Source organism: Nelumbo lutea, chromosome 2 (assembly GCF_056320005.1).
Source record: "Nelumbo lutea isolate HS-2025 chromosome 2, American lotus-T2T, whole genome shotgun sequence".
NCBI classification, from domain to species: Eukaryota; Viridiplantae; Streptophyta; class Magnoliopsida; order Proteales; family Nelumbonaceae; genus Nelumbo; species Nelumbo lutea.
This window is the reverse complement of record NC_142685.1, coordinates 17584343-17610629: the sequence shown is the minus strand read 5'-3', so window position 1 is coordinate 17610629 and position 26287 is coordinate 17584343. Positions and strand designations below refer to the sequence as shown.

The 26287-nt window shown below is 37.8% G+C and overlaps 2 pseudogenes across 2 annotated transcripts in view; one reads left to right on the top strand and one right to left on the bottom strand.

Moving 5' to 3' along the window:
- LOC148868909 (large ribosomal subunit protein uL4c-like) overlaps positions 1–12904 on the top strand; it is a 17175-nt pseudogene extending 4271 nt beyond the window's left edge. Inside the window, exons 2-3 of the transcript XR_016107592.1 lie at positions 11429–11654; positions 12413–12904. The product of XR_016107592.1 is annotated as a large ribosomal subunit protein uL4c-like (transcript). The remainder of the gene's footprint in view (positions 1–11428; positions 11655–12412) is intronic.
- LOC148868908 (phosphomethylpyrimidine synthase, chloroplastic-like) lies at positions 5131–26287 on the bottom strand (annotated as a pseudogene). Its single transcript, XR_016107593.1, has 7 exons — positions 25851–26287; positions 25142–25206; positions 23266–23744; positions 21099–21924; positions 19667–20351; positions 18797–18891; positions 5131–5589 (listed from the first exon to the last, which is right to left on the bottom strand). The product of XR_016107593.1 is annotated as a phosphomethylpyrimidine synthase, chloroplastic-like (transcript).

Genomic DNA, 26287 nt, shown 5'->3' with positions numbered 1-26287 from the left:
TTCACTATATCCAACAAAGTCCTATTTCTTCATTCAGCCACTCCATTCTATTGTGGCGTGAAAGACATGGTTAGTTGGTGTATAATTCCATTTTGTGTACAAAAGTCACTAAATAGGTTAGAGATATATTGTCCACCTCTATTACTCCTAAGAGTTTTTATTTTTCTACCCAATTGGTTTTCTACGAGTGTTTTATATTCTTTAAATTTCTCTAACACTTCTGATTTTCTCTTAATTAGATACACAAAACCAAATATGGAGAAATCATCTATAAAAGTTACAAAGTATTCCATACCCCTATGTGTTTTTACATTCAAAGGGCCACAAATGTCAGAATGTATTATTGCTAATAATTCCTCTGATTTCTTCCCTTTATTAAAAGGGAGCCTAGTCATTTGTCCACTAAGGCATGGTTCACAATAATTGAAATTTAATTATATTTTGGGAATTAATCCATTGGAGCTCATTCTCATCATTTTGTTTTTGTTTATGTGACAAAGTCTCATATGCCAAATATATGCATTTTCATCCACATGATAAACATAATCATAACTAGAAAGGACATCAACTTTATTAATAGTCAAACGATACAATCCATCAGACTTATTCCCAAACATTAAAACTCTACCATACTTCCCTATGGTCACTTTTCCTCCCCTAAAACATACATCAAAACCCTTCTCATCTAACAAAGGTACAAACAATAAATTTCTCCTAAAATTAGGTGCATATAATACATCAGTGAGGATTAAATTCATGTTCTCATTTATGGGGATCTTCACTTTTCCTGTTCCAAGTACATCAGTGTAGGTGTTGTTTCCTATAAAAATTCTATGTTCTCCTATCTTCATTTCCTTCAGTTCTAGGAACATTATTTTTGCAAATATGCTTAGAGGAGCTAGAATCTATGCACCAATCAGAAAAATCGAAATCAGTATAGTAGGATTCAGATACTACACATGCTATATCTTTCTTTTCAGTTTTTCCCTTTTCATTATTCGATTTGTTATTCTTGCATTCAGGGCAATTATATTTTGTATAACCTTGTTTTCCACAGTTAAAGCAATGTTTACCCATAGTCTTCTTGAATCCTTTTGAGAATTTAAATTTCTTCTCATTATTATTTTTGAAAAATTTGCCCTTAGGCTTTTTAGCCATTTGGGAAGTTTCAGTTGGTTTGGGAGCAACCATTAAGGATGAAGATTGGGATTTCTTCATCTTCCTTTCAGCCTCTAATCCTAGCAAAGTAGGTAAGTTTTTTATGCTAACTTTTCTTCCAGATAGGTTTAAAGTTGTTACTACAGAATTCCAGGAAGATGGGAGGCTATTAAGAATGGCGGAGACCTGAATTTTCTCAGGAATGGGATTTCCAGTGGCTGCCAACTCTTTGGCAATCACATTCATTTTACTAACTTAGTCTACTACAAAATCTTCTTCTCTCATTTCATGGCCATAGTATTTCTCAATTAATAGTTGAACATAGGTTTTGGTTATTTTTCCATATGTTTCCTTAATGGCTTCAAACATATCTTTAGCATTATTATATTCTTCAAACACAACCTCTATGTCAGGCTCCATAAAAGTTAACAAACAATTTCTTGCCTTCCTATTATCCTTTTCCCATTTTTGATACTCACAAATTACAATCAAGGAATCATCATCAGTAGGTTTAGCAGGAATAGGTTTATCTAATACATAATCAACATTTCTTCATCCAATATTCTCCTAATGCTACGTTTCCAAAGAGCATAGTTTGTGCCATTTAATTTCTCAGTTTTACTGAGTTCTTGAGACAAGGCAGTAGCAGACATGGTTCAAAATATCAAGAATATTGCTAAGTTAAAGAAAAATAAATAATGAATAGAGCACTTAGTTGTATTTACGAGACTGGTGTTCAGATAAATCCGATGATGAACTCCCAGTCACGGCTGTTATTTGGCTTGGCCTATCAGTGTTATTAGCAAGGTCTGGATTTCCAAGTGTTCCCACTGTTTCTTTTAGCAGCTTGAAATCAATTAAATCTGTTGCAGTGATCTTAGAAAACTAGGTCAAGTCTAGCCACTGTTAATAGTATGCAGAGCCAGTAACTCCGATTTGTAACGCTTCCCAATGGATCATAGCCTTGGTCGAAATGATATAGGGCCTCACAACAAAATAAAGATGGAAACAAAAAAAAAGAGTACAACTGTGAATGATTTGTAAAAAAAAAAAAGAATTATCAATGGTAATAAGGTGAATGTTCAAAAATGGGTTTCTAATACCCGATTTGCATTTTGATCGTGCCTTGAAAAAATTTCAACCGACCAAATACTATTTTGAACAGCTTCAGGTGCTTTCAGATTTCGGGTTTCAGATCAGTGACGAACCCTTTCTCTCAATTTGCAACGGTTGAATGATTGAGCTCTGAATGTGAAAGAGAACTCAAACTAGGGTTTCTCTTGAATGAAAGTTGTCCAAGAAAACACGAACAGGGGTCTGCCATCAAAAGGAGTTGTCGAAGATCAAAGTCAACGTCATTGGAATAAGAGCGTCAGACCGAAAATCTGAAGGTCGCGTGTTCGATCCATGCTCGCCGCAAGTTGGTGTTTCGAATAAGAGGAGGGCATCGCCAGAACTTGCGGATCGTCGGAGATGGGAGAAATAACTCAAACTGGGTTTTGTTCGCTCGGAGTTGCTGGAGCCTGCTGCTCGTTTTGAGTCGCCGGAGTCCGTTGTTTGTTTAGAGATTGAAGAAAAAGAAAAAATCTCGAACAAGTGTCAAAGTAATCCAAGTAAAACACACTGGAAGACTGTTAAAAGAATATTTAGGTATTTGCAGTTGATAAAACACTTTAAATTAACCTATCTTGCAAATGATTTAGAGTTGTGGTTTTTGTGATGCTGATTTTGCAGGTGACCCGGATGATAGAAAATCCACAATCGGGTACTTATTCCTCTTAGGAGGAAGTGCTGTGTAGCTAAATTCACCATGGAAGCTGAGTTTATCGCTTGTAGCTTTGTAACATTTGAAGCAGTTTAGATTAGGAGATTCTTGGAAGAACTCCAAATTCCTGATGTGCCAATAGGAGCTGTGAAGATCTTCAATGATAACCAAGCTGCTATCAAGACAATTAAAAATTGTGACATCGACCCTAAAGGGAAATACATAGATCTCTAATACTGGTATTTATATGATGTCTACCAACGGAATGAGGTCTTGGTAGAATGTGCCTACAAAATAAATGATTGCCAACCCATTGACTAAATCCATTGCAATTACTGGTTATGTAAGGCACGTTAAAGCAATGGGGTTGGTTGGCACTTATTCATCTCGGGCCTAACTGGCCAAGTGGGAGATGATGGTAGAGTGGCCATAGACCTCGTTTGATCCTCAACACGTTGAAATATCCAATGGCCATGTGACAAGCCACATGTTGATGGAAGATGACTGTTTTATGGTATCTCTATGCAACACCTTCACACATAATCATTCACCTTTTCTTTAAATTATTATCTATTTATTTATTTTCTATAAAAGAAACTTTATTTGATTGTTTACTGGAAAATGTTTTATGCATAGAGATATATTGGATTATTTTGGATCCTAGTTCCAGCTCTTACTAGGTCAATGGATATCCATTTGGCCCAGTCTAGACTGGATGACCAAGTGGTTAGATCCTTGGTCAACTTGAGACACTTGTCTCAAATTTAATGGAGCATGATTTTTACTGTTTAGGGGCACTTGTCTCAATTGGTTATATTGGTTGTTGTTTGTTCCTAAAAACAGGGAACTTAACGTTGGAGAAGCAGACTGACTATATATAAGAGTCACTACCAATTGCTTCCAACACATGTGATAAGCTCATTACTGAGAAAGGAAAAGATCCTCTCTACTGCTCCTGCTCTATTCAGATTAAGAAGTTCTGGGTTGCGTTTTTCTACTGCGGGCCTATGTCTCGGATCCTGTAAATGATTCTCTGATGCTGAGATTGTAGTTCTACGTCAGGTGATCAGATCTCCTTTGGTTCTTCACTGGTATCAGAGCAATGTTAATTGAGTCTTTGGTATACCCGCAACACACCGAATCATGTATCATCATTTAAGTCTCAAAAAAGTGGGAGGAGAGCGAAAAAACCTGTTTGAGGGTCTCTTCTCATCTCTCCCATTTGCTCAGCTCTCCTTTGGTTCTTCACCCCTAGGGGTAGGAATGGTAACAGGGCAAGGGAGGGACGGGAAGCTACTCCCAGTTCCTACCTCTACGAAAAACCATATCACTATTACATGGGGATCCCCATCCTCGTGGGTATCCCCATTCCCCACCTTGTTTTTTTGATGATTCAAATTTACTTTATTTTTTATTTCTACTTCTTTAAAAAAATTAAAATAAATAGTTAGAATTTATAATCCTATCAAGATAGATCCAAATATATCCAAACATATTCAACCATATTTTTAAAGATATTAACACAAATTCATTAATTAATTCATAATACAAATACTCAACATAAATCCCAAGTTTTAAGGCATCAGGGCTTTAAACCCATTTTTCCCTTGAAGGGACGGGGAGACCACTCCCTAACCCATGGGGATCCTCACTTAGTAAAATTGCACAAATACCCTTGACCCAGTTGGGATGGATCATTGCGGGGATCAGAGTAGGGAAAATTGCCATCCCTACTAGGGGATGTTCGCCAATGTGAATGGTTTTGTTTTCTAAAAAAAGGCAGTTGCCATGTCAGCAAAAGCAATACATTTTTGCTGTTGTGGAACTGTTTTTGTTTTAGAAAACAAAACCATATACTTTGGCAAACATCCTCCCTAAATGTTGGCTCATTGGTTGTATTGTCATCCTCATATCTTAGCAGTTAGCACTATTCATCTGATAAATATAAACCAGAGTTGAAGAGGATAGTGTAGGTACTTTGACAAACATTCATCGAAGTCAGTGGCGGATCTATGTAGAGGTCAGTGGGGGCAATTTATATAATTATAAATTGAGGAAATTTATATAATTATAAAAGTTTTATAAATTATAAAAAATATGAGGAAATTTAAATGTTTTTACAATTGCCCCCACTCAAATAAAAATTGGCTTGGCTTCTTAAATGGGGTTATTTTTTAGGCGAATAAGTAAGAAATAAAGAAAAAATATAGAAGAATGACACCTGTGTCTCTATTCCATATTGACAAGTTATGTGGTTTGGGATTTAGGATTTTAACTTTTACCTTTTTTTTTTCTTTTGCCATTTCACATCCCTCAACAGCTCAATCTCACCCCTCTACCTCTGTACCTCGTCTCTTCAAACCTAGAGATGGCAATTTTCCTAGTCCTCATTGGGTACCAAGACATATCCTCATGGTGTCTTCAAGATTACCGGTTTCAAATAAGTTTATTTTCGTTTTTCTCGTGTATAAAGCTGTAAATTCCAATAGAATGGATAACACTTTCCTCATCCTCGTTGGGTACCAATCCTCACTGGACACTCTGCCCCCACTGATCAAAGGTCCTGGATCCGCCACTGATCGAAGTAACTCTTTTCCTTTAATCAGGTGAGAATCTGAACCAAGCAGTTAGATGTTCAGGCGAAACTACAAAATGTAGGATAGTTGCTGCATGATTTGAAGATAAAAGCATACAATTAGTATCCTAGGTATATAGGAAAAGAAGTGTAAAGAAGGTCAAGAAATAATAGAATCTTAAGCGCATTTTATCTAAACAACATACTTTAATTTGGGCTCTTTTGCATTAACATGTCATAGTCCAAGAAATGTTACATTATTTCTTTGAAATATAGATCCTAAACACAAAAAAAGGAATTTACAATCACTAGGATAGGATTTTGCTTTATGGAAATAGTCGTCTAATGCTGGAATTTGTCATTTGTTCTATATAGCTATCATTCATTACTTGAGGACTTTATCTTTGTATTTGTCTTTCATGTGGATGTTGTTGTGAGTATAAAGTCTGATATTATCTCCTGGATTTATCTGAAGACCAAGTTTCTCTCATCTGAGAAAGATAATCTTCTTTTTCTTTTCTTTTTTTTTAACTTGAATTTTTTGTTTTTGACTTTGAACTGGGGATGAAGGTGATGAGGCAGATGAGAGTTATGCTGCAGCAGAGCAGTGAAATACAGTGATCTGAAGAGATTTGTTCCCAAATTGTTGTAGATGCAACTGGTCCAATTATTGACCCTCATTGGAGTAACTTCGTTGCCAAGATCAACAGCCATCTAACATTTCAGGCTACAACTGTATTATACTGGAGGTTTTTTTTTGGTATTATCTCTTTTGCATTTTCTGTGTCATGTAACACATTGTCTAATATAAAATTGCATTTCCTTGTTTTGGTTGATGCATTATGTCTTACAAAGATTTCACTTTTTATTCTTTTCCTTTTCTTGTTTCTGTTGCCTGTTGCAGTTTGCCAACTTGAATTTCTGTTGCCTGTTGCAGTTTGCAACAATTCTCCATAGATGCATTCCCTAGGGAAACCAAAATGTGAAGTTCCTTTCTCTTTGAATCCAAAACCTTTCTAGCTGAAGGGAACTTGACTATTCTATGTCACGGGAAAGATACTATCACCAGGAATTGCTGTATACTTCTTCTGGTTTCAGAACTTTATTAGTTCTCTTAGGCTGTGTTTGGTTGGAAGGAAAATAAGAGAGAAACAGAAAGTTGAGGGAAAGCTTTGCAGGACTTGTATTAATCGTGGAGACTCTATAACTTGATGTACCTTATTAGTATAGTCCCCGTTGTATATTACTTTTACATCTTATTCTTCTTTTCTCTTTCAGCCCTATATGGGCATTCTTGTAATTGTACATATCTTTTAATATATAAGAGACTCTTTGAGGTGGGGGTCATTTTATTCTTGACACCTCTAAGATTATTCTTGTTATTTTCTCTATTCGGCCAAGAGTGTTGACATGGTATCAGAGCAGGTTGCTCTCCAATCTATTTTCTCGCTCTCTTGAACCTTACTAGAAGCAGTAAACCTGTCATATTAGTTCTATCTTGATCAACTCTTTTCTGTTCTTCTTTGCGCAATCAGTAGGAGAGATTTCTTTAGATCTCTCTTGGGAGACATTGGTTTGAGGCCAAACTTCAGATCTGGTGTCGCGTAGACCTGATCTATTCTCTCTACAAACAACATCTGATTTGGTGAAGTTTTCGAAGGAGTTCTGATTTTCTTCTTGAGGCAGCAACATTGTACAGTTTCCTTTTTTGGACTGCAATAGCTTTGGACTTCAGATCTGGTGTTGCCTATACCTGATCTATTCCACCTATAAACAACATCTGATTTGGTGAAGTTTTCGAAGGAGTTCTGATCTTCTTGGGGCGGCAGCACTTATAGTTTCCATTTTTGGACTGCAACCTTTTTTTAGACTTCAGGCCTTCAACATCAGCCTGTGATTTAAGTTTTTCTCTCCAGATTGAAGGGTCCTCTCAAGCTCTCCTTAACCTTACATTGGGGCGGCAGCACTTATAGTTTCCATTTTTGGACTGCAACCTTTTTTTAGACTTCAGGCCTTCAACATCAGCCTGTGATTTAAGTTTTTCTCTCCAGATCGAAGGGTCCTCTCAAGCTCTCCTTAACCTTACACTCAGTTTCTGGTTTGGAGTTTTTAAGGACTGCCTTAATCAGTATAAGATACCTCCCTATTCGTGAAGAAGACGTCTGATATGTTGGTAAATCACATATTTTTCTCAATCAGCTGACTCGATCAACCTAAAACCCTAGATCTGGTGTTTTCCTAGGGTTTTCTTGCCTCTCATTTACTTCATTCAAACTTCAGATTCATATTTGAAAGGCCTTTGACTCGACAGTCTTAAAAACCTGCCTTTTTTGGACTGTCATCTTCTTCATTGCTGAATTTAGTAGTCTTTGATATCCTTTTGCCTGGCCTCTGATAGTGACGATTCTTTTGTTAAAGGTGATTCTCTAGCATCTACAGTTGAGCAAAACATTCGACAACTAGTAACATCTGTTATTCCTTCTGCTTTTTCTGCTATTGGCTTACTTGGTGAGTTTTCTAGTTATTGTGCTTCTCCTTCTCATATTTGGATCATTAACTCTGGAGCTACCAACCACATGACAGGAGCCTACCCTAACCAACCAAGTAACCTTACTAAAACCCGTCACAAACATATTGTTACTGCCAATGGTGAAAAGTTGAACATCATTGGTAACAGTGAATCTGTCTCTTAAGCTTTCACCTACTGCATCTTTCCCTCTTACCAAGACCCTTCTTGTTCTTAATCTCACTACAAACTTGGTTTCTATTGGCCAATTAATTGATGAAGGTAACATTCTCATTTTCTCTCAAGATGGATGTTTGATTCAGGACCGAAACACTGGGAAGGTGAAAGGGAAGGGGTGCAGGTTGGGCCGTCTATTTGCATTGGAGTTCGAGAAACCTCAAACAGCAGCATCATCAGTTTATTTTGATTCCTCCACTTCTATTGTTTGGAAACCACCACCTCATAAACGTTTGGGTCATTTACATTCTAAAAAATTAAAATTTTTGTTTGGTTCTAGCCTTATTAAGAATAAAGTTCCTTCCTTGCACACCTTTGATACGTCTTGTGTTTCTTGTTGCTTAAGTAAGAGTCGTACCTTACATTTTCCTCACACATCCGAGCATGCTACCTCTCCCTTCGAGCTTATACATAGTGATGTATGGACTGCTTCTGTCTCTTCTCGGCTTGGATACAAATATTTTGTGTTGTTCATTGATGATTGTACCAGGTACACATGGATATACTTTCTTCACCACAAGTCTAAGGTGTTCCCAACATTTAAGTTGTTTCATGCTATGGTGCGGGTTCGGTTTCAATCACAAGTGTGAATTCTCCGTTCAAATTCAGGAGGAGAATACATTGATAGAGATTTTTTATCCTATTTGAAGGATCATAGAATACAAGTGCAACGAAATTGTCTAGATACTCCTCAGAAAAATGGTGTGGTCGAGTGCAAGAATGGACATATCCTCAGTGTTGTGAGGACATTATTGCAGGAGTCCCATATCCACCTTCCTTTTGGGTAGAGGCAGCCAGTACAACTGTGTTTTTGATCAACTACATTCCTTCCTCAGTTCTTGGTAATATGTCTCCTTTTCAGAAGTTATTTGGTTGTTCTTCAAATTTATCTATGCTTCATGTCTTTGGATGTGTGTGCTTTGTTCATCTTCCCTCTCGTGAATGTTCTAAATTGTCTGCACAGTCTGTCATGTGTGCCTTTGTGGGTTATAGTCCTGACCACAAAGGATTTCTTTGTTATGATCCCTCTATTCGCCGCATTCGTATATCACGTAATGTTGTTTTCCTTCAGCACATTTCATTTTTTGTTGGAATTGCTGGACTGTCTGCAACGTCTGTTTCTGTTTTACCAAACTTTGATTCACAGGATGCTCCACCTCCTACTGAGAAGGACTTTCTCGTCTTCTCTTGCAAGCGGTTACGCGCTTCAGCCCCTGTGCCTGCAACTCTCCTTCCTCCTGGTTCAGATTATCATCCTACCACTACTCCTATAAGTGATACCTCTACTTCAGACACTCTTCATGTTTTTGTTCCTCTTCACAGTTCTACCTGTATATCTAGACCTCTTAACCACTATGGTTTTCCTTCAAACCATAGCTCTTTGTCTACTGTCCTATCCTCCACAGATGTTCCTCACTCCTACCAAGAAGCTAATAGTAGCCCTCATTGGAAGGAAGCCACGGATGTAGAGGTTCATGCTTTACATGAGAGTGACACTTGGGATCTTGTGCCCACTCCTCTAGATGCAACCATTGTTGGGAGTCGTTGGGTTTACAGCATTAAGCTAAAGTCTTATGGATCTCTTGATCGATACAAGGCACATTTAGTTGCCCAAGGATATAGTCAGGAGTATGGTATTGACTATGAAGAAACCTTTGCTCCTGTTGCAAAGATCACCACAGTCAGTGTTCTTTTAGCAGTGTCTACTACTCAGTCTTGGACCATATGCCAGCTTGATGTGAAGAATGCCTTTCTTCATAGTCAATTGAAGGAGACGGTCTACATGGTGCCTCCTCCTGGATATTGTAATGATCATTTTTTAGTATGTCGCGTCAAAAAATCTCTATATGGTATAAAACAAGCTCCCCGGGCATGGTTTGAACGCTTTCATGATGTTGTTGCTATTGGATATAGCCAGAGTTCTTCTGATCACTCTTTATTTGTTAGGTGACGACCTCAGGGTATTACCATTCTCCTACTATATGTTGATGACATGTTGTTGACTGGGAATGATGCTGAAGACATTTGTGAATTGTAACTATTACTTCATAATTCCTTTCACATGAAGGACTTGGGGCCTCTCACATATTTCCTGGGACTGAAAGTACATCGCAGTGATCTAGGGTATTTTGTTTGTCAGCAGAAGTATGCCTCTGACCTTGTTAAACTTGCTGGTCTTAATGATGAAAAGCATGTTGATACACCTATGGAGCTAAATCTTAAGCTATCTAAATCTGAAGGTCCATTACTTCCTGATGCTGCCTTATATCACTAGCTTGTGGGGTCCCTCATTTATTTCACTATGACTCGGCCTGATATTTCTCATGCTGTCCAAGTTGTTGGTCGATTTGTTTCTGCTCCTCATCAACCTCATATGGCTGTTGTTCATTGCATCATTCCATATGTTAGAAGCACAACTTCCCAAGGACTGTTCTTCTTCTCCTCCTCTCCTATTCAGTTGAGAGCATATGCTGATGCGGATTGGGTTGATTGTCTAGACACTCGTAGGTCCACTTCTGTGTGGTGTGTTTTTATGGGTGATTCACTCATCTCTTGGAAGTGTAAGAAACAACAAACAGTCTCCAAGTCTTCCATTGAAGTAGAGTATAGGGCCATGTCTTCGTTTTGCAGTGAGATTGTTTGGTTACAGTCTCTCTTTATGGATCTTGGCATTCAGGTTCCTACTCCTATTCCTCTCTATGCAAACAATACGAGTGCTATCAAGATTGCATCTAACCATGTCTTCAATGAGAGGACCAAGAACATTGAGGTGGACTGCCACTTTATCCAAGATCTCTTCACTACTGGGTCTATATCACTTCCTCATGTAGCCTCGGACATGCAGATTGCTGATATCTTCACCAAAGTTATGACTAGAGTTTGACATCTCTTTCTTATAGACAAACTGATGCTTATGTCGAGGCATCAGTTTGAGGGGGGGGAGACTCTATAACTTGATGTACCTTATTAGTATAGTCCCTGTTGTATATTACTTTTACATCTTATTCTTCTTTTCTCTTTCAGCCCTATGTGGGTATTCTTGTAATTGTACATATCTTTTAATATATAAGAGACTCTTTGAAGTGGGGGTCATTTTATTCTTGACACCTCTAAGATTATTCTTGTTCTTTTCTCTATTCGGCCAAGAGTATTGGCATTAATAAGTAATTGTGGCAGGAATTTGCAGGTAAGCTTGGAAAAAAGCGAATTAAAGTTGGTAGCTATAAACCCAAAGGAGGTTTAATTGGAGCACTCATGTCCTATCTAAAGTATCATTCTTCCTTTGGGGTGGTGCTTGACAGAATCCTCAGAGTCGACTATTTGATATCTAAAGGGCATGAAAGCTGGATAATCTGTGCTGCCTATGCCAATCAGAAGCTGAATCAGTCCTCCACCTATTGTTGTATTGGAAGGTATCCTATGAAATCTTGTGCTATTTCGTAGGGCTCTTCAGAAGATTATGGGTGGTTCCCCGTGTTATCATCTACCTGGCCACTGAAAGGGCCAAAGGGTATTGTAGAAGAGACACAATCTTGTAGAATATATTACCTTTTGCTTTGTGCTGTATAGCAGGATATTTTAATTTAAAAGCACTCTTGAGGAAGCTTTATTGAGAGAATTGAGAAAACCATGATTCAGTGGTGTTTTATATTGAAGGAAATCCATAGATATTCTTTTGGTCACTTAAGTGATGATTGGGAGGATTTTCTGTTCAATGAGGGTTTCAATGTAGGGTAGTTTCTTTGGTGTTTCCATGCATGGTTTTAGTTCATAAACCTTGCCACGTACTTTTGTTGTGTTCTCTTTCTTTTCTCTTAATAATATTCACCATTTATCAAAAAAAATATCCAAAGATAAAGGAACTGAGAAAGACTGAGAAGGGAATTAAAAAAGAGTAGGGGAAAGACTTGATCAATTAAAGTATACAGTAACATTGCAGGAAAAGTAATGAGAAATAGAGATTTGCACTTGAAAGAATATGTTTTCCAAGGAAAACAATTAAACATAGATTACATTTGGAATACTATCTCTAATAATTATACTTTTTATTTACAAGCTAACCCTATTCCAAGTGATGTTTCCAGGACTTGGCTTCCTATTGTTTGGAAACCACCACCTCCTATGCATTGGATTTAACTCAATACTGATGGTGCTGCAAATGGATAACCAGGGATGGCAACAGCTGCTAGAGTCTTTTGAGACCACATGGGGAGATGGTGTGGTGGGTATTCAGTCTTCATTGGAATCACTACAAATGGCATTGCTGATTTATCAGCCATCTATGAGGGATTGCTACAATTTCAAGCTCAAGGACACAATTGAGTGGTTGTTGAATCATATTCCTTATCCACAATCCAAGCTATTCGATTGAGACAATGCTCTAAATGGCAGGCTGAATGCTTATTTCGTCAAACATTAGAATTATTGGATCAATATCCTTGATCATCTCTCACTGTTATAGAGAAGCTAAGCGGATAAACTAGCTAATATGGCTGTAAGTCAGAATCATGGGCTTAGTATTTTTTAGCATCTCCAGCTGTAACTTGTGATATTATATGGGAGGACATGTTAGGCTTATCTACCTGGTGTCGGTGTAATCTGCAATTGTAGTTTGTAGTCTTTATTTTCAATCTGAAGAATAAAAAAAAAATCATTTGTTATTCATTATTTGTCCAAATTGCTTGGGTTATGCCCTTAATCTGATCTTTTTGGAATATGGGTCCTAAATGATTCATTGAAGTTGCTTGATTAGAACATTTATGTTATCTGACTCCATAACCTGCATACTTGAATATTTGCACACAGGTCACTTCATGTTGTGCACAAACAGTGCTAATCATACTCTTGGGTGGGATCAGAGATATACCACTATTTCTTTTAGTTTTACACGTACATTGGCAAAAGCATTTTTGTCCTTTAACATGATGTTGGTTTGTTAATGACATTTGCATAGACACATGTAGCAGCAATTGTGTGAAAATACCTCCAATTCAACTTCAGAGTTTTTGGATTAGCATTTCTCAACTTATAATTATCAGCATACAGTCGAAAAGTTGAACGAAAGTCGGATGACTCCACTGATTTCTAGTATTGTTTGCATTCTCTTTATAGTTTATAATTATCAGCATACAGGGATCCTTCAACAGCACTAGGTTTGTAGTCTCATTTACATTGCCAAGATTTCCGGACATGTACACTGACGATAGCCAGTCCAATTTACCGAGAGCGTTATGCTCTCTCTCTCTCTCTCTCTCTCTCTCCTGGAAAAATATTGACGTGCTAATCAACTAGTATACTGGAGAGTCTAGGAAGATCAAATGAACTGATGCTGCTAATCTTCTCTGAAAGGGTAAGGGCACTAGGGCAGGATATAGAAGCACTGCTACTTAGAAGAGATTCATAGGTTGTATTGCTTATGGTGATCAGTCATGTAATTCGGTTAGCTTTGAATGGAATTATAGAACCAACCAAAATTTACCTTTTTTTCTGTGTAATAGGTTACATGACTTTGACTTTGTATTCCCGACCCTCACCGACTCTCACCGGTACTTAATAAACATCGCATCAACGCTTATCCTCGAAAAACACAAACCCCAGCTATGTTTGGTTTGAAGGAAAAGTTAGGGAAAGGAAGGGAATCCCTACCTTTCATTTCAAACCAAGCATAACCTAATTAAATCGTGGAAGAAGTTTCATAAATGCTACACAGCTGATTTTTTTAATCCTTATACGGCTACTTACAACTAGTATCGATATGCGAGCACCAGTTCTACACACCTTGTAGCCATGACCAATTGCCAGATTCTCAAGTGAGATTTACCATGATTCAATTTGGAAATTAGAGTCAATCACGCCAACAATATAGTCTGATGTTATGAACTTGACCAATAAGTCAAAACTCTTAAAATTGTTAGAACTCGTTAAGCCTAGTCCTTCAATATTTAGGACTGTAACATGTCACCATGCTTCAGCAGCCAATGTTCTCCATGGTTTCATTCTGGGCAATTTTCACTCTAGTGGCAGGTAGTCCTCTTCACTATATCTCACACTCTGATGATAGCACATTCTCTTTAGCGATCTTCACTCTGCTCCTCCTTTTTCGTAGGGAACTCAGATTTGCTCCCCACAGAGCACTCCCTGCGTCAACCCCACAACACATTGTGGCCAAGCATTGAAAACATCTCTCAATGAATGACAGCAGATACAAGTAGGGGAGATGTTACCGATTTCCAACTGTAATGTGCTACGGGATTAGTGTGGGAAGCAGATCCAGATCTTCTATCAGGTAGCCCTCTTTAATTTGAACCTAATACATGGTGGTGGTAGGCCGGGATATCATTTGTTGGAGAACATCAAGTCTAAGCCCTTTTAAAATTTATACAGGCTAATACACCGTATGCAGGAGGAATGACCATACTTTGGCGGCGTTCTCCCATACGGCCATACCCAGATCCAGAGATCCAGTTGTAGAATGGTGTCAAAGTGGAGTCCAGATCTCCTGTACAGTCCATTTTACACAACTTCCTGTACATCCAAATATACTACGGCACATGTGCGAACAATTTAACAGATGTTTCAAAATGTGGTTTCATTTATTTAATTGCTTTAGAAATTTAGTCATAAAAAAGAAGTTTTGACCATCTAGCCCAGCCTTGAGAAACAAAATTTGTGGAGGATAACACTAACAGGGGTCATCTTCTTTATGTTTTCACCGACAAACCCTTTATCCTCACCAGTACCGCCCTTTTTGTTTCCTATCAGACAGGTGACAGAGAAATTATTTCCAATGAGACATATCGTGATTTCAGTTTCGAATTCAACCACTCCATGTAATCTACTAAAACATAAAACCGGTCCCTTTTAAAAGATTTATTAAGTTGATGTTCTTTGTTCTGCTAGACTACCACAACCGTTGCTTCTCCCACTATTCTTCATTGGGAACTTTTGACTCTTTTGGTTTCCCAAAACCACCATTCTATTCACCATTACGGCTTTCTGCTGTTAATTTCCACAATCCACAACACATGGTTGGTGAATTGGAGTATCCTCAAATCCTCATTCTATTTTGTGCTTCTTTGCAGAATCTCAGTCTCAGCTCGAATTATCTTTCTGGGAGCTTGCCCAATGATTTATTTTCACTGCAAAAGTTGAGCCGGTTGAACCTTCAAGAAAGCATACTCTCTGGGTCGCTCAGTGATGGAATTGGTAAGCTTTCAAACATGGTTGAGTTGGATATCTCCATGAATAAGATTTCTCCAAGGTTTACAGACAATAAACCTACACTTGACTAGAGACAACGAAAAAATAAGATTTCTCCCCTGCAACAGCGAAAAGAGGCCTTCTCCGGCAACGACAAAAATATATCTTCTTCTCTGGCAACGACAATTTTCTTCTCTGGTGACGGCGATAAGATCTTTTTTGGCAATGATGACAATTGCTTTCCTCTACATTCGGTGAGGCATTGGTGCGATCTCCGACAAAGGACACTGTGATGGATTACACAAAGGGTTTCGGTTGGGTTTCAAGAAGTGTTTAGTTTTAGGCAGAGTTTTACACGAGGTTTTTTCTTTTTTTTTTTTTTTCCCGTGGGTGTCTATTTTAGACAATTTGAAAATGTGAATTCGAGTTATGGAGGGTATTTTCATAAAATGGCATTTTCTATTAGTCAAGTTAATGCGGAAGGGGGTCTTTGTCTCACGGTCATAGTACAGGGGGTCTTTGTCACAGACCCCATAGTACAAGGGGGGCATTTGTAATTTACTCTATTATTTATGAGTTTTATTTCTATCTCTGAAAAGAAAGCAATGACAGATAGAGACCAATTGAGAAAAATAAAAGGAAGTCTTCAACCAAATGGAGTTGGACCAAGCCTGAAGAAGGAGGGGTTGGGAGGTGGTGAGACAGTGTAGCAACTATTGGGCGGAGGATAAACTATTCCTCCTATGGCACCATTACCCGGCGGAGGAGAGGTAATAACTACCAAAGCTGGTGGTATAGGCAGAGTAGATGGTGGTACTAGTGGATAGACCTGTTCATGGGCCGGGCCAGGCCGAGCTCGAGCCAAGCTTTGACTCTTTATTAACAGAAAAATGTTAGGCCAGAGACCGAGCCCGGCCTGACCAACGGGCCTACAACTTGGGCCCAAGCCCGGCCCTGATAAAAAGCTCGAAGCCCGACCTAATAAAAGAAATTCAAAATTTTCCCTATTCAAATAGACATTTTCTATTTTGATTTAGATGTTTTTTTTCCCTATTCAAATGAATAATGGGCCCACAAGTGAATCAACAACATTCTCAAATCAAAAAATTTATTCAAATGGACATCACATAGGATTTTTACTTAGGCTTAATTATAAGTCGGGCCGGGTCGGCTCGGGCCGGGCTATTTTGGCAAAACCCGAGCCCGGCTCGAATTTTATGTGGGTCGAGCTTTTTGGCCCGAGGTTAAGCCCGCAAGCCAAAAAGCCTATTCAAGCCCGTCTGGGGTCGGGCCACCCGGCCCATGAACAGGTCTACCAGTGGATGCAAGGAGGGAATTGGGAAAAAGATGGGATTTATGAGAGCCCCTCTCCCTCACGTCTCTTCTAGGTAAATGATAAATCTGTTCAAACTGTTCTGTCTTTCTTTTTCGTTTCATTTTTTAATGTTTAATAGGAAAAGGGCCAAAGGGTGTTTGACGTCCGTTAACATTCTTTGCACGTACGACATTTGCACAATTATCAGATGCTTATATGGAACCCTATGATTGGATGTTCAGGAACTTGTGGAGGTAGGAGATCTGGATTCGAAGTGTCAATGTCTATTGATTTGCGGCAATGCCTCTCTTATTCAGCCCAATCTAAAAACTGCAGCCATATACCTACCAAACCCAGTCTACTTGGCCTAAAACTTGGTTGAGAAGCTCCTAACAATAAAATGATCTATGATCCATCATTTTTTTTTAGGGAAAAAAAACCTTGATATTGAAAGTTTTTCTAATAAAGTTTTTGTAGTAGATCTCCACCAAACAAGTTTGGTTTTTATTTGTGTAAGAATGCAACAGTGAATACAAATTTGTTCAAATAGAAGTATATTAACTGAATTCAATTTTGCATTGAGAAATTTACAATGTGAAATAGAAGGATGTAAGCCTCAAAGTACAAAGAAACAAGTTTTTTGGTTTGTTGGCTAATAAAATTGGCTGGTTTTTTATGCTTTTAAGGGAATTAATTGAAGATTGGATAATATGAAGAGAATCAAGAACCAAAGAAACTTTTTTTCAGCTTATAGGGTGGAATCTGTTGTGACATATATGCAAGGATCAAAATTTTGACACGATACACCCCATATCGGGTATATCGTATTGTATCCCAAAATACGGGAACGCTCTTTTTCTTAATAAAAATATATATAAAAAACTATCTAAAAACCATTTAAAAACTAAAAAAATATAAAAGCACTGTTTCTAGTACCAATACACCTCTGGTCCTCTGCCGATACGGAGGTGTATCAATACTTTGAATCTTGCATATATGATATATGTATTTCTAGTATGAACGAACCATTCTAAAATGGGCAGTCTTGCTTTGCATGCTTCTAGAAAGAACTTAAACGTCCAATTGAATGTTGGAAGAACATGAAATCTTGACAACCACAAAACAAGGGGAGTGAGCCTTTGGTCGTGAACCATTTTGTTTAGTTGAAGACAATTTATGATGCATGTTGTTGACTTGCTTAACTGTTACGTGCTCAATGAAATTCCTAAAAGGCTATGAATTTAATTAAGAGGGAGTTTGAATCTTGTTATAGGTAATTTATTTTTTCATTTTGTTATTAGGTCATTATATTATTTCTTTTCAAGCAAGGGGGAATGTTGTCAGAAGTAATTGAAGTGGAATTATTGGCTGCTTTTAGTTGGCCAAAACAAGGGAGAGATTGAAGAGGATGCACCCATAGAATCATAGTATGATGGGCAAAATGGAGGGGTTAACTGGAGTTTTATAAGATAGGTGAAGACCACATAGATTAACGGGAAAATTCTATTGTAAGGGCAACTATTGTAAGGCCAACATTATCCAGAAAATGAGTGTGGCAGAAATATATATGCTAAGATGGATGAGTGGAATTATATAGAACAGAGTGGTGAAACAAGATTCATGTAGCCAACCTCATATAGTTGGGACTTGGGATAAGGTTTGGATTGGATGACGATTAGGAGGGGGTGCTCATTATAAGGTGCAAGATGAAGCTGCTCCACATGGATCAGCTAGCCATTAACCATGGATGGAAACTCTGTCCCTGTGAAAACGCAAAACACAAAAGTGCACACTCCCTACGCAGGCATTATCCTGTTCAGGTTCGAAGGGACTTTCTCAACCGACCCTGCCCATATACTGGCCAAAGAAAGCCAGGACTGAAGCAGACACAGGCACCCCTGGTGCATTTCTTATGTCAATTGGAGAACCCAACAGATAAAAGTAGATAATACACACTGCTTTATTAACAGAGATCTCCAGAACGGGCATAACAAGAAGACCTGTCTTAAATTATTTGGCATAGTATAGCTACTTACTCACCTAAACTCCAACATGAAGACCACAAATCACTATTTCTGGAAACCAGCCATCCGCCAGGGCTCCAAGAAGCTGTAATGAAATTTTTGCAAGAACCCCTGTGATAATAATAAGGTAGTTAAATTCTAATTGAGTCAATATACAGAAGATATCCCTATAATACGTTAGTTAAATTGTGACTGGTGAGGATAAAACCATAAAAAACCCTGGAGCATACCAGATTTCACCTCATGTTACAACATCCAAAATGCCCTACCACTCGAGCATAAATTCAAATAAGCATCAGATGAAACAACGTTCTGAGATTATATCAGGGCTACCAGAAGTAGTCAGGGGAGAGAAAGGGATTAAATAGTTTATCATCATCATCATCTAAGCCTTATGCGGCATATATGGTGTCAGCTACATGAAACCTGTTTCACCATTTTGTTCTATTTAGTGCCATCCATTGTTAAATTATGAGTGCATTTCTTACTAGCACTGCAAAATAAGCATTAGGTTTATCAAACAATTGCATTAAAAGATGTTTTGTGCATTATCGTAATAGAAGCCTAAACAAACTATTGAATATCAAACAATTGCACATCTATTTTCATGAACCTTAGCAGTATGTCTTATACAAACTACTAGCTTGCCATTTTCATTTTTATGATGTTCATTTCAAGCAGTTTGGCCCCTCCATCAGTGTTGTAATAACTTCAAATATCCCTGCTAATTGAGTTCGAGTTAAAGAATGGAAAAGATGTAAAAATAATTATTTTTTATGGTTTATCCATATGTTGTAAAAGATGAATACTCTTAGGAGAGGCAGCAAAACAGAAATGGAAATAAAAGTGTTTGGTGTTACAGAACAAGATTCTCAATAATACTTGCCTTCATCTTTCCAATGATCCTGTGACATAGCTTGCAGGCAAATAGATTTCTCCACCAACTGCACCATGTTGCTCCCCACTGACAGTTTTCTTATCTGCTAAAAACGCCGCACTCATTGCATCCATTCCATTCTGCATAGCGTCTTCAGCAATTCCATACCAATGCTCCTGAGCATAATTTCTGACATCCTCACTAATCTTCATAGAACAGAACTTGGGCCCACACATGGAACAAAAGTGTGCCACTTTGGCACCATCTGATGGCAGGGTCTCATTATGGAAGTTCATGGCAGTCGTGGGATCCAGAAATAAAGCAAACTGATCCATCCATCTAAACTCAAATCTTGCCTTGCTTAATGCATCATCCAGGCTTGAGCATGTGGATGACCTTTAGCTAAATCAGCAGCATGAGCAGCTATCTTATATGAAATAACCCCAGCTTTGACATCATCCCGATTTGGCAACCCAAGGTGTTCCTTTGGTGTTACATAACAGAGGAGTGCAGTCCCAAGGGCCCCAATATTAGCAGCGCCAACTGCTGATGTAATGTGATCATACCCCGGTGCAATATCAGTTGTTAATGGGCCTAGTGTGTAAAACGGTGCTTCATTGCACCACTCCAATTGCTTTTCCATGTTTTCAGGAATTTTGTGCATTGAAATATGCCCAGGTCCTTCATTCATAACCTAAGAGAGCCAAAACAGTATTAAAAATAGATGTCAAAAATTGATTTCAATTTTAAAAATACTTCAGAAGGAAACCATTTTATTGTAGAAATAGCAAAGATTTATATAACTGACAACCAAATTAAATTTTGTCATGATTTTCAACCTAAATAGTAAAGAATGCAAAAGGTTTTGGCCACTGCTGCTACTGTGCAAATACTCAACCCACCAGAGAGAGCTGATAGGACTGCCTTTTGGTGTTTATTTTGTTTCTTTCCTATTATTTACAGATATAATTTGCCAATTTCTTGAAGTCTAGAAATCCCTAGATCTGATCTCAGTCCAATTTAGGCCAACAGTGGAGACAACTCATGTAAAGAATTTCCAGAAAATAGAAACTGAAAATTCATCTATGGTCTAGATCAAAAACATAAAATGCTTTTAGCAGACATAGATATCAGAAAATTTCTGAAAAAAAAATATTCACACAACTCCATAAAACAATGATATGGACAAGGATAACCAGTAACTGAAATGTGTAATAGATTTCCCCCTTTTAAGTACCAATAAACATGTGTTCAGTATATAGATCTCAAAATCCAGATAGAAAAAAAAGCATATGAATAGTGAGCTTAACTAGGAACCTTGAATGCCACAAAAGGCTTCTAACAAGTGTGATTCTCCATCAGATTAGTCTACCTTAGCCAAGAGGAACAACTATATCCTGTATACCTAAGGAAGAATAACCAATGTCCATAATGCCATTACCTGAACATCCTTTTCCCAAGCCCTGCATGTCAGTTCCCCTTGGGTCAAAAGTTCTGCAAATTGAGCAGTGTCATTGGCATCATAAATTGACCCAGGCCTCAGCCCATCACCAATGGATAGAGCCACATCATACTGATTGCAGATGTCAAGGATGTCATCCCAGTGCTTATAAGCAAAATTCTCTTTGTGATAAGCCAAGCACCACTTTGCATGGATTGATCCTCCACGGGAAACAATTCCTGTCGTACGCTTTGCAGTTAATGGGATGTAACGAAGAAGAACCCCAGCATGGATGGTGAAGTAGTCCACACCCTGCTCGGCTTGTTCTATGAGGGTGCCTCTGAAGATTTCCCAACTAAGATTCTCTGCAATTCCATTGACCTTTTCAAGTGCTTGATATATGGGTACAGTCCCTACTGGTACAGAAGAGTTGCGTAAGATCCATTCACGAGTCTCATGGATGTGGGACCAGTAGAGAGATCCATGACAGTGTCAGCACCCCACATTGTTGCCCACAGAAGCTTGTGTACCTCCTCTTCAATGGAACTAACTATAGCCGAGTTTTCAATATTTGCATTAACCTTGACCAAAAAAATTCTTCCAACTATCATTGGCTCCAATTCCAAATGCTTCTTGTTGGAAGGGATGATTGCCCGTCCTTGTGCAACCTCTGACCTAACAAATTCTGGGTCAAGCTTTTCACGAGCAGCACAAAACAACATCTCTTCAGTAATGATTCCCTGTTTAGCATAGAACATCTAAGTGTATCTAGAACCACCTAACATTTCACGCCTCTCAACCCAATCTTTGCGTATTTTTGGAAGAGCTGTTTAATGATTTCAGAGCTTGAATAACAAGCAAAACAGAAGCAGAAAGAGTTGGAGTTTTAAATGTCTCCAGGAACAAAATTAATGGCTAACTTTATCTTTTTATGTGATAGGATCAATCTCAATTTATAAAAAACAATTACAATAGACATAATATCTGACAAAACATACATATAAGGAAGAAACTATATTTGTGTAAAAGGAAAATAAGGAAGAAAAAGGCATTCCTTAGAACTTTTAGTCAATGAAAATGCTGCCTGGGTAACTTCTTTGCCTTGCAGGAAAGCTTAGAAACATTATTAGGTTCTATGGATACTTCCTAAAATTTTTAATTGGCAATCATTACTTCTCTACATCTCTGGAAACAAAATTCTTGTCCTACAGGTTAAGACTTCAACTTTGTTGTCAATTTCAGTCATCTTGCCAATGGAAATATACCACTATGGAAGCATTTGGAAGATAACTAGAATACTGTAAAATTATAGAAATGTAGAACCATTACAATAGAGTGGACACACCCCTAACTAAAATTAAAAGCAGTACTTATTCTAAAAAAACAAAAAGAACTCTTGCAATATAATCTTTTGTCTTTTCACCAAGGATTTGTCCAGTTCTTCAGGAATGGGATGTACCCCATCAGTAACCTATTTATAATAAGGAATAAAAGAATGCCTTTATCTTAGTTTGGTGGTTTCCTTAGGTTTTACAGATAGCTCTGCCTTAATCCTTTTATATTTTAATAGAAAGATCTTAACATTCGTATCTTTTTTAATTATTCTAGACCTTCATCAAAATGTTTCCCATATTTCAACTAAAATTTTTGCATTTTATTACGTTGAATTGAATCAATTCCCTGGAGCTGTTTGAATTGAAACTTATCAAAAAATGGCGAAGAACTCATGCACATTATAGTGGAACTAATCTGCTTCTAATGAAAGTTTAAAACCTTAAAACCCAGTTGCCTAGAGCTGCTTGGAACTTTAACTACAGTGTAAATATTATTTTTTAAGTACTAGAAATCCCATTTGAGGGAAAATCTACTCCAAGATAAGATAGGAAAATGGAAAAATAAATAAAACTAATTCAAAGATTGAAAAAGAAATTTTCTGCTTACTAGCACTGAGTATGTTGTAGTTGTAAAATATCAAAGAGAAATTAATAGTAAAACCATTACTTGTAAACCTTCATGGTGAACATAATACAAGATCAAAGAGTACAAAAGGAAAACAAAAGATGAAAATAAAATCATATCCATGTAAGATAACTAATGGTCATTTGGAACAATAACTAGCTAAAACAGAAGACTGGACGATGAAAATAGCAATAAGTGAGTTTCATACCAATACGTGGGCTAATATTTTGAGGGCCACTAGTGTCATAGGTATCAAAATATTTTTCATCACCAGCAAGGTGAACCCGTCGAACAGAAAGGAGGATTTATTTCAGGAAAAAAAAAAACAAAAACAGAAAAAAAAATAAAAGAAAAGAAGTGAAGCCCATCACATGCCTGTATTCCTTTGTACTTCTTGCAAAGCACTGTTCAAAGGATGGAAGAGGAAGAAAATCAGGGGCAGAAGGATCAACAGTGTGCTTCCTCTGTTTGGTCGTTTCTGGATCAGAGGTTGAGGGGTCAAAGGTTAATGTCGCTCTAGGGCTGTACTTCATGGAAGAAAAGGATACTTCACTCCCCGCACATTTGAAACACAACCAACAACATCAAATCCAGGAAGGAAGGCAGAATTCAGAAGCTTTGATGAAGGAGAAGTATTGGTTTTCTTGTACACAACAGATGCAAAGGCAGTGATTATGGATGCCATCCCTGGAATATGAAACCACATAAATAAGAATAAAGAATCACAAGTGCAAGGATTTATTGCTGACAAATGGCAAATATATTAAACTCACCCTGGATGGAATAAGATTTGGCATATCAATGACAATATAAAACATTACATAACCAGAAACATCTCCCAAGAAGGTAATTGGATTAAATTCCCCAAAACACATGGATACATTCATACATTTATTCGTATGGGTCCCCGCTAGTTCAGAAAAGTACAATTTTACAATATGGTTCAATGTTGGACTACTGAAAACAATTTCCAAGCTATCTTAACGTTTTTATAAATCCTGAAAGGAAGATATTCTAAGAAAACTATGAGTCTCATGTGTTTCATTCTGGTTTTCCCCTACAAAATGAAGTCAAATAAATAACCACTTAATGAAACCTAAACTACAGAAAATTCGATTTAAGGCCAAGAGATAGTGATTTATCTCTGGTCCGTCCCGTTGCACATGCAAGAGGCATATGCATCAAATACTACTAACTAAAGCCAATAACAACAATAATAGGACAGCCAGACCGAAATAGGTTATGTCATAATACACATAACAAGGTCCTCTTTATACATGCCAAATACCTGCACATCAACCAGACTTCAAAAGGAATTTTTTTAATCTGAAACCAGACGAAACAGATGGTCCAATCCATTCAATCAATTGGGGGATGAATAAGAGAAACAATTTTCTACATTTTGGATGGTCAAAATCATAAAAACTGTACTAATCCGTTGTCTAAGAGCTCCAACGTAGAAAATGAGTGGACAGCAATGACTTTTAAGGATAATAGCTTTTGTGCTGAAATTTAACACAATGTAGAAAAAACGCAGTGAAATCAAAAGTTATTTCTTCACATGAAAAACTAATCCAAGTACAATTTGAAAAGCCTAGTAGGACATCAGCAGTATCAAACAGATCAGGCCCCTTCAACTTCACTAAGAAAACATTTGCCATTACAGAGCAAACAAAAGCTTGATTTCCCGACCCCTTTCCTTAACTCAGTATGTAAAACATATTCCTAAGATGGTAGAAACATAGCATTCAAGATTCAAGAAAGATAATGACAAATACTGCAGAGAAGCAAGACCTTGAAATTTTCAGATCAAGCACCTCGGATCGATTCGAACACGGTTCCAGGAAACGAGAAGCTCAATTGCATCGAGTAACTCGGTCAGGAAAAATGGAAAATGGAAAACGAAGAACTTTGAAAACCGGATCCAATTCTTAAAGCAATTAGTTTTGGGAACCCACTTCAATTGAAAATGCATGAAAGCTTAAGTTGAAGACGCGATTTCAAAGAGAAAAAAACAAAGATTGCAGACGATGAATGTCGATAAAAATAAAGAAAAGAAAAAGGCAAAGAGAGAAAATGAGAACCTGAGTAGAGAGCTTCCCGCTTATCTTATTTCTAGGTTGATCTCTCTCGCCCAATCGGTCTCTGGCTGTAGAATTGCGGTGTTAGCAGAAGAGTATCGAAGATTACGTGAACATTTATATGAGTCATCTCAATCATCATGAAGTAACGGAAAGCGAGCTAATGTCCACGTGGCAAGGATAGATTGTTAGAAAATGACAAAAAGTGTACAGATTTATTTGTGCAGATATCGAATTTAGTGAGACCGAATCAGCCACCCACCAAGACACGACAATCGTACATCAGTAGAAGAAAACATCAAATATGAAAGATATTCTCGATGTGCGGCAGAAATGTCTGTGGGTTGTGGGTAATAGATCCGAGTGCACGAACCAAACACAGAAATGAATCTTTTTTTAATAGGTAAATCCCTTAAACTATCCCTAGTTTTGCGAAATTGACTAATTGTATTCTTACTTTTTGATTATTGTCTAACGCTATTCAATTTGATTATTGTCTAGATCTACCCGCATCCGTTAATGCCCTTTTACGATCTGTGCACATGTGACCCCATGCTATAAAATTTTTTCAAAACCCAATATTAGAGTGCTCACGGTTCAGTTATTAGAATCGTGAGGTTTTTTTTAACCAAACCGATTTAATCAGTTTTATAAAAATATAAACTAAAACCAAACCAGTAATGGTTCGGTTTTTTGGCTTTTTTTTCACTACCTGAGAGGTGGTGGAACCGCGGAAATGAGAGATGAGAGAGACAGCGACAAAGCCTGGGAGGTGGCGGTCCTGGCAGAATTGAGGCGGCGACCGGTGTTTTGGTTGGTTGTTATAGGGGTGAGAAAAAAAAAAACAGAATTGAGGCGGAGACCGGCGTTTTGATGGTTGGCGCGATGGAGACGGAGATGGAGATGACATGCGACAGAGAGAGAAAGAGACACAGGGAAGCATCAAAGCAACAGGAAAACTGGCCTCTAGGTGAGACTTGAGAGGCCATCGGTCGGAGGATGCACCAAGGAAAAACTGGGAAGATGAAGAGAGTCAAGACACAAGAATTGCAAGAGAGACAGAGAATGAGAAAGCCACTGCCTATTACATTCTGATTTTAGGTTTGCAAGAAGGAAAAACTTGGAAAGAGGAAAAACTGAAAAGGCGCC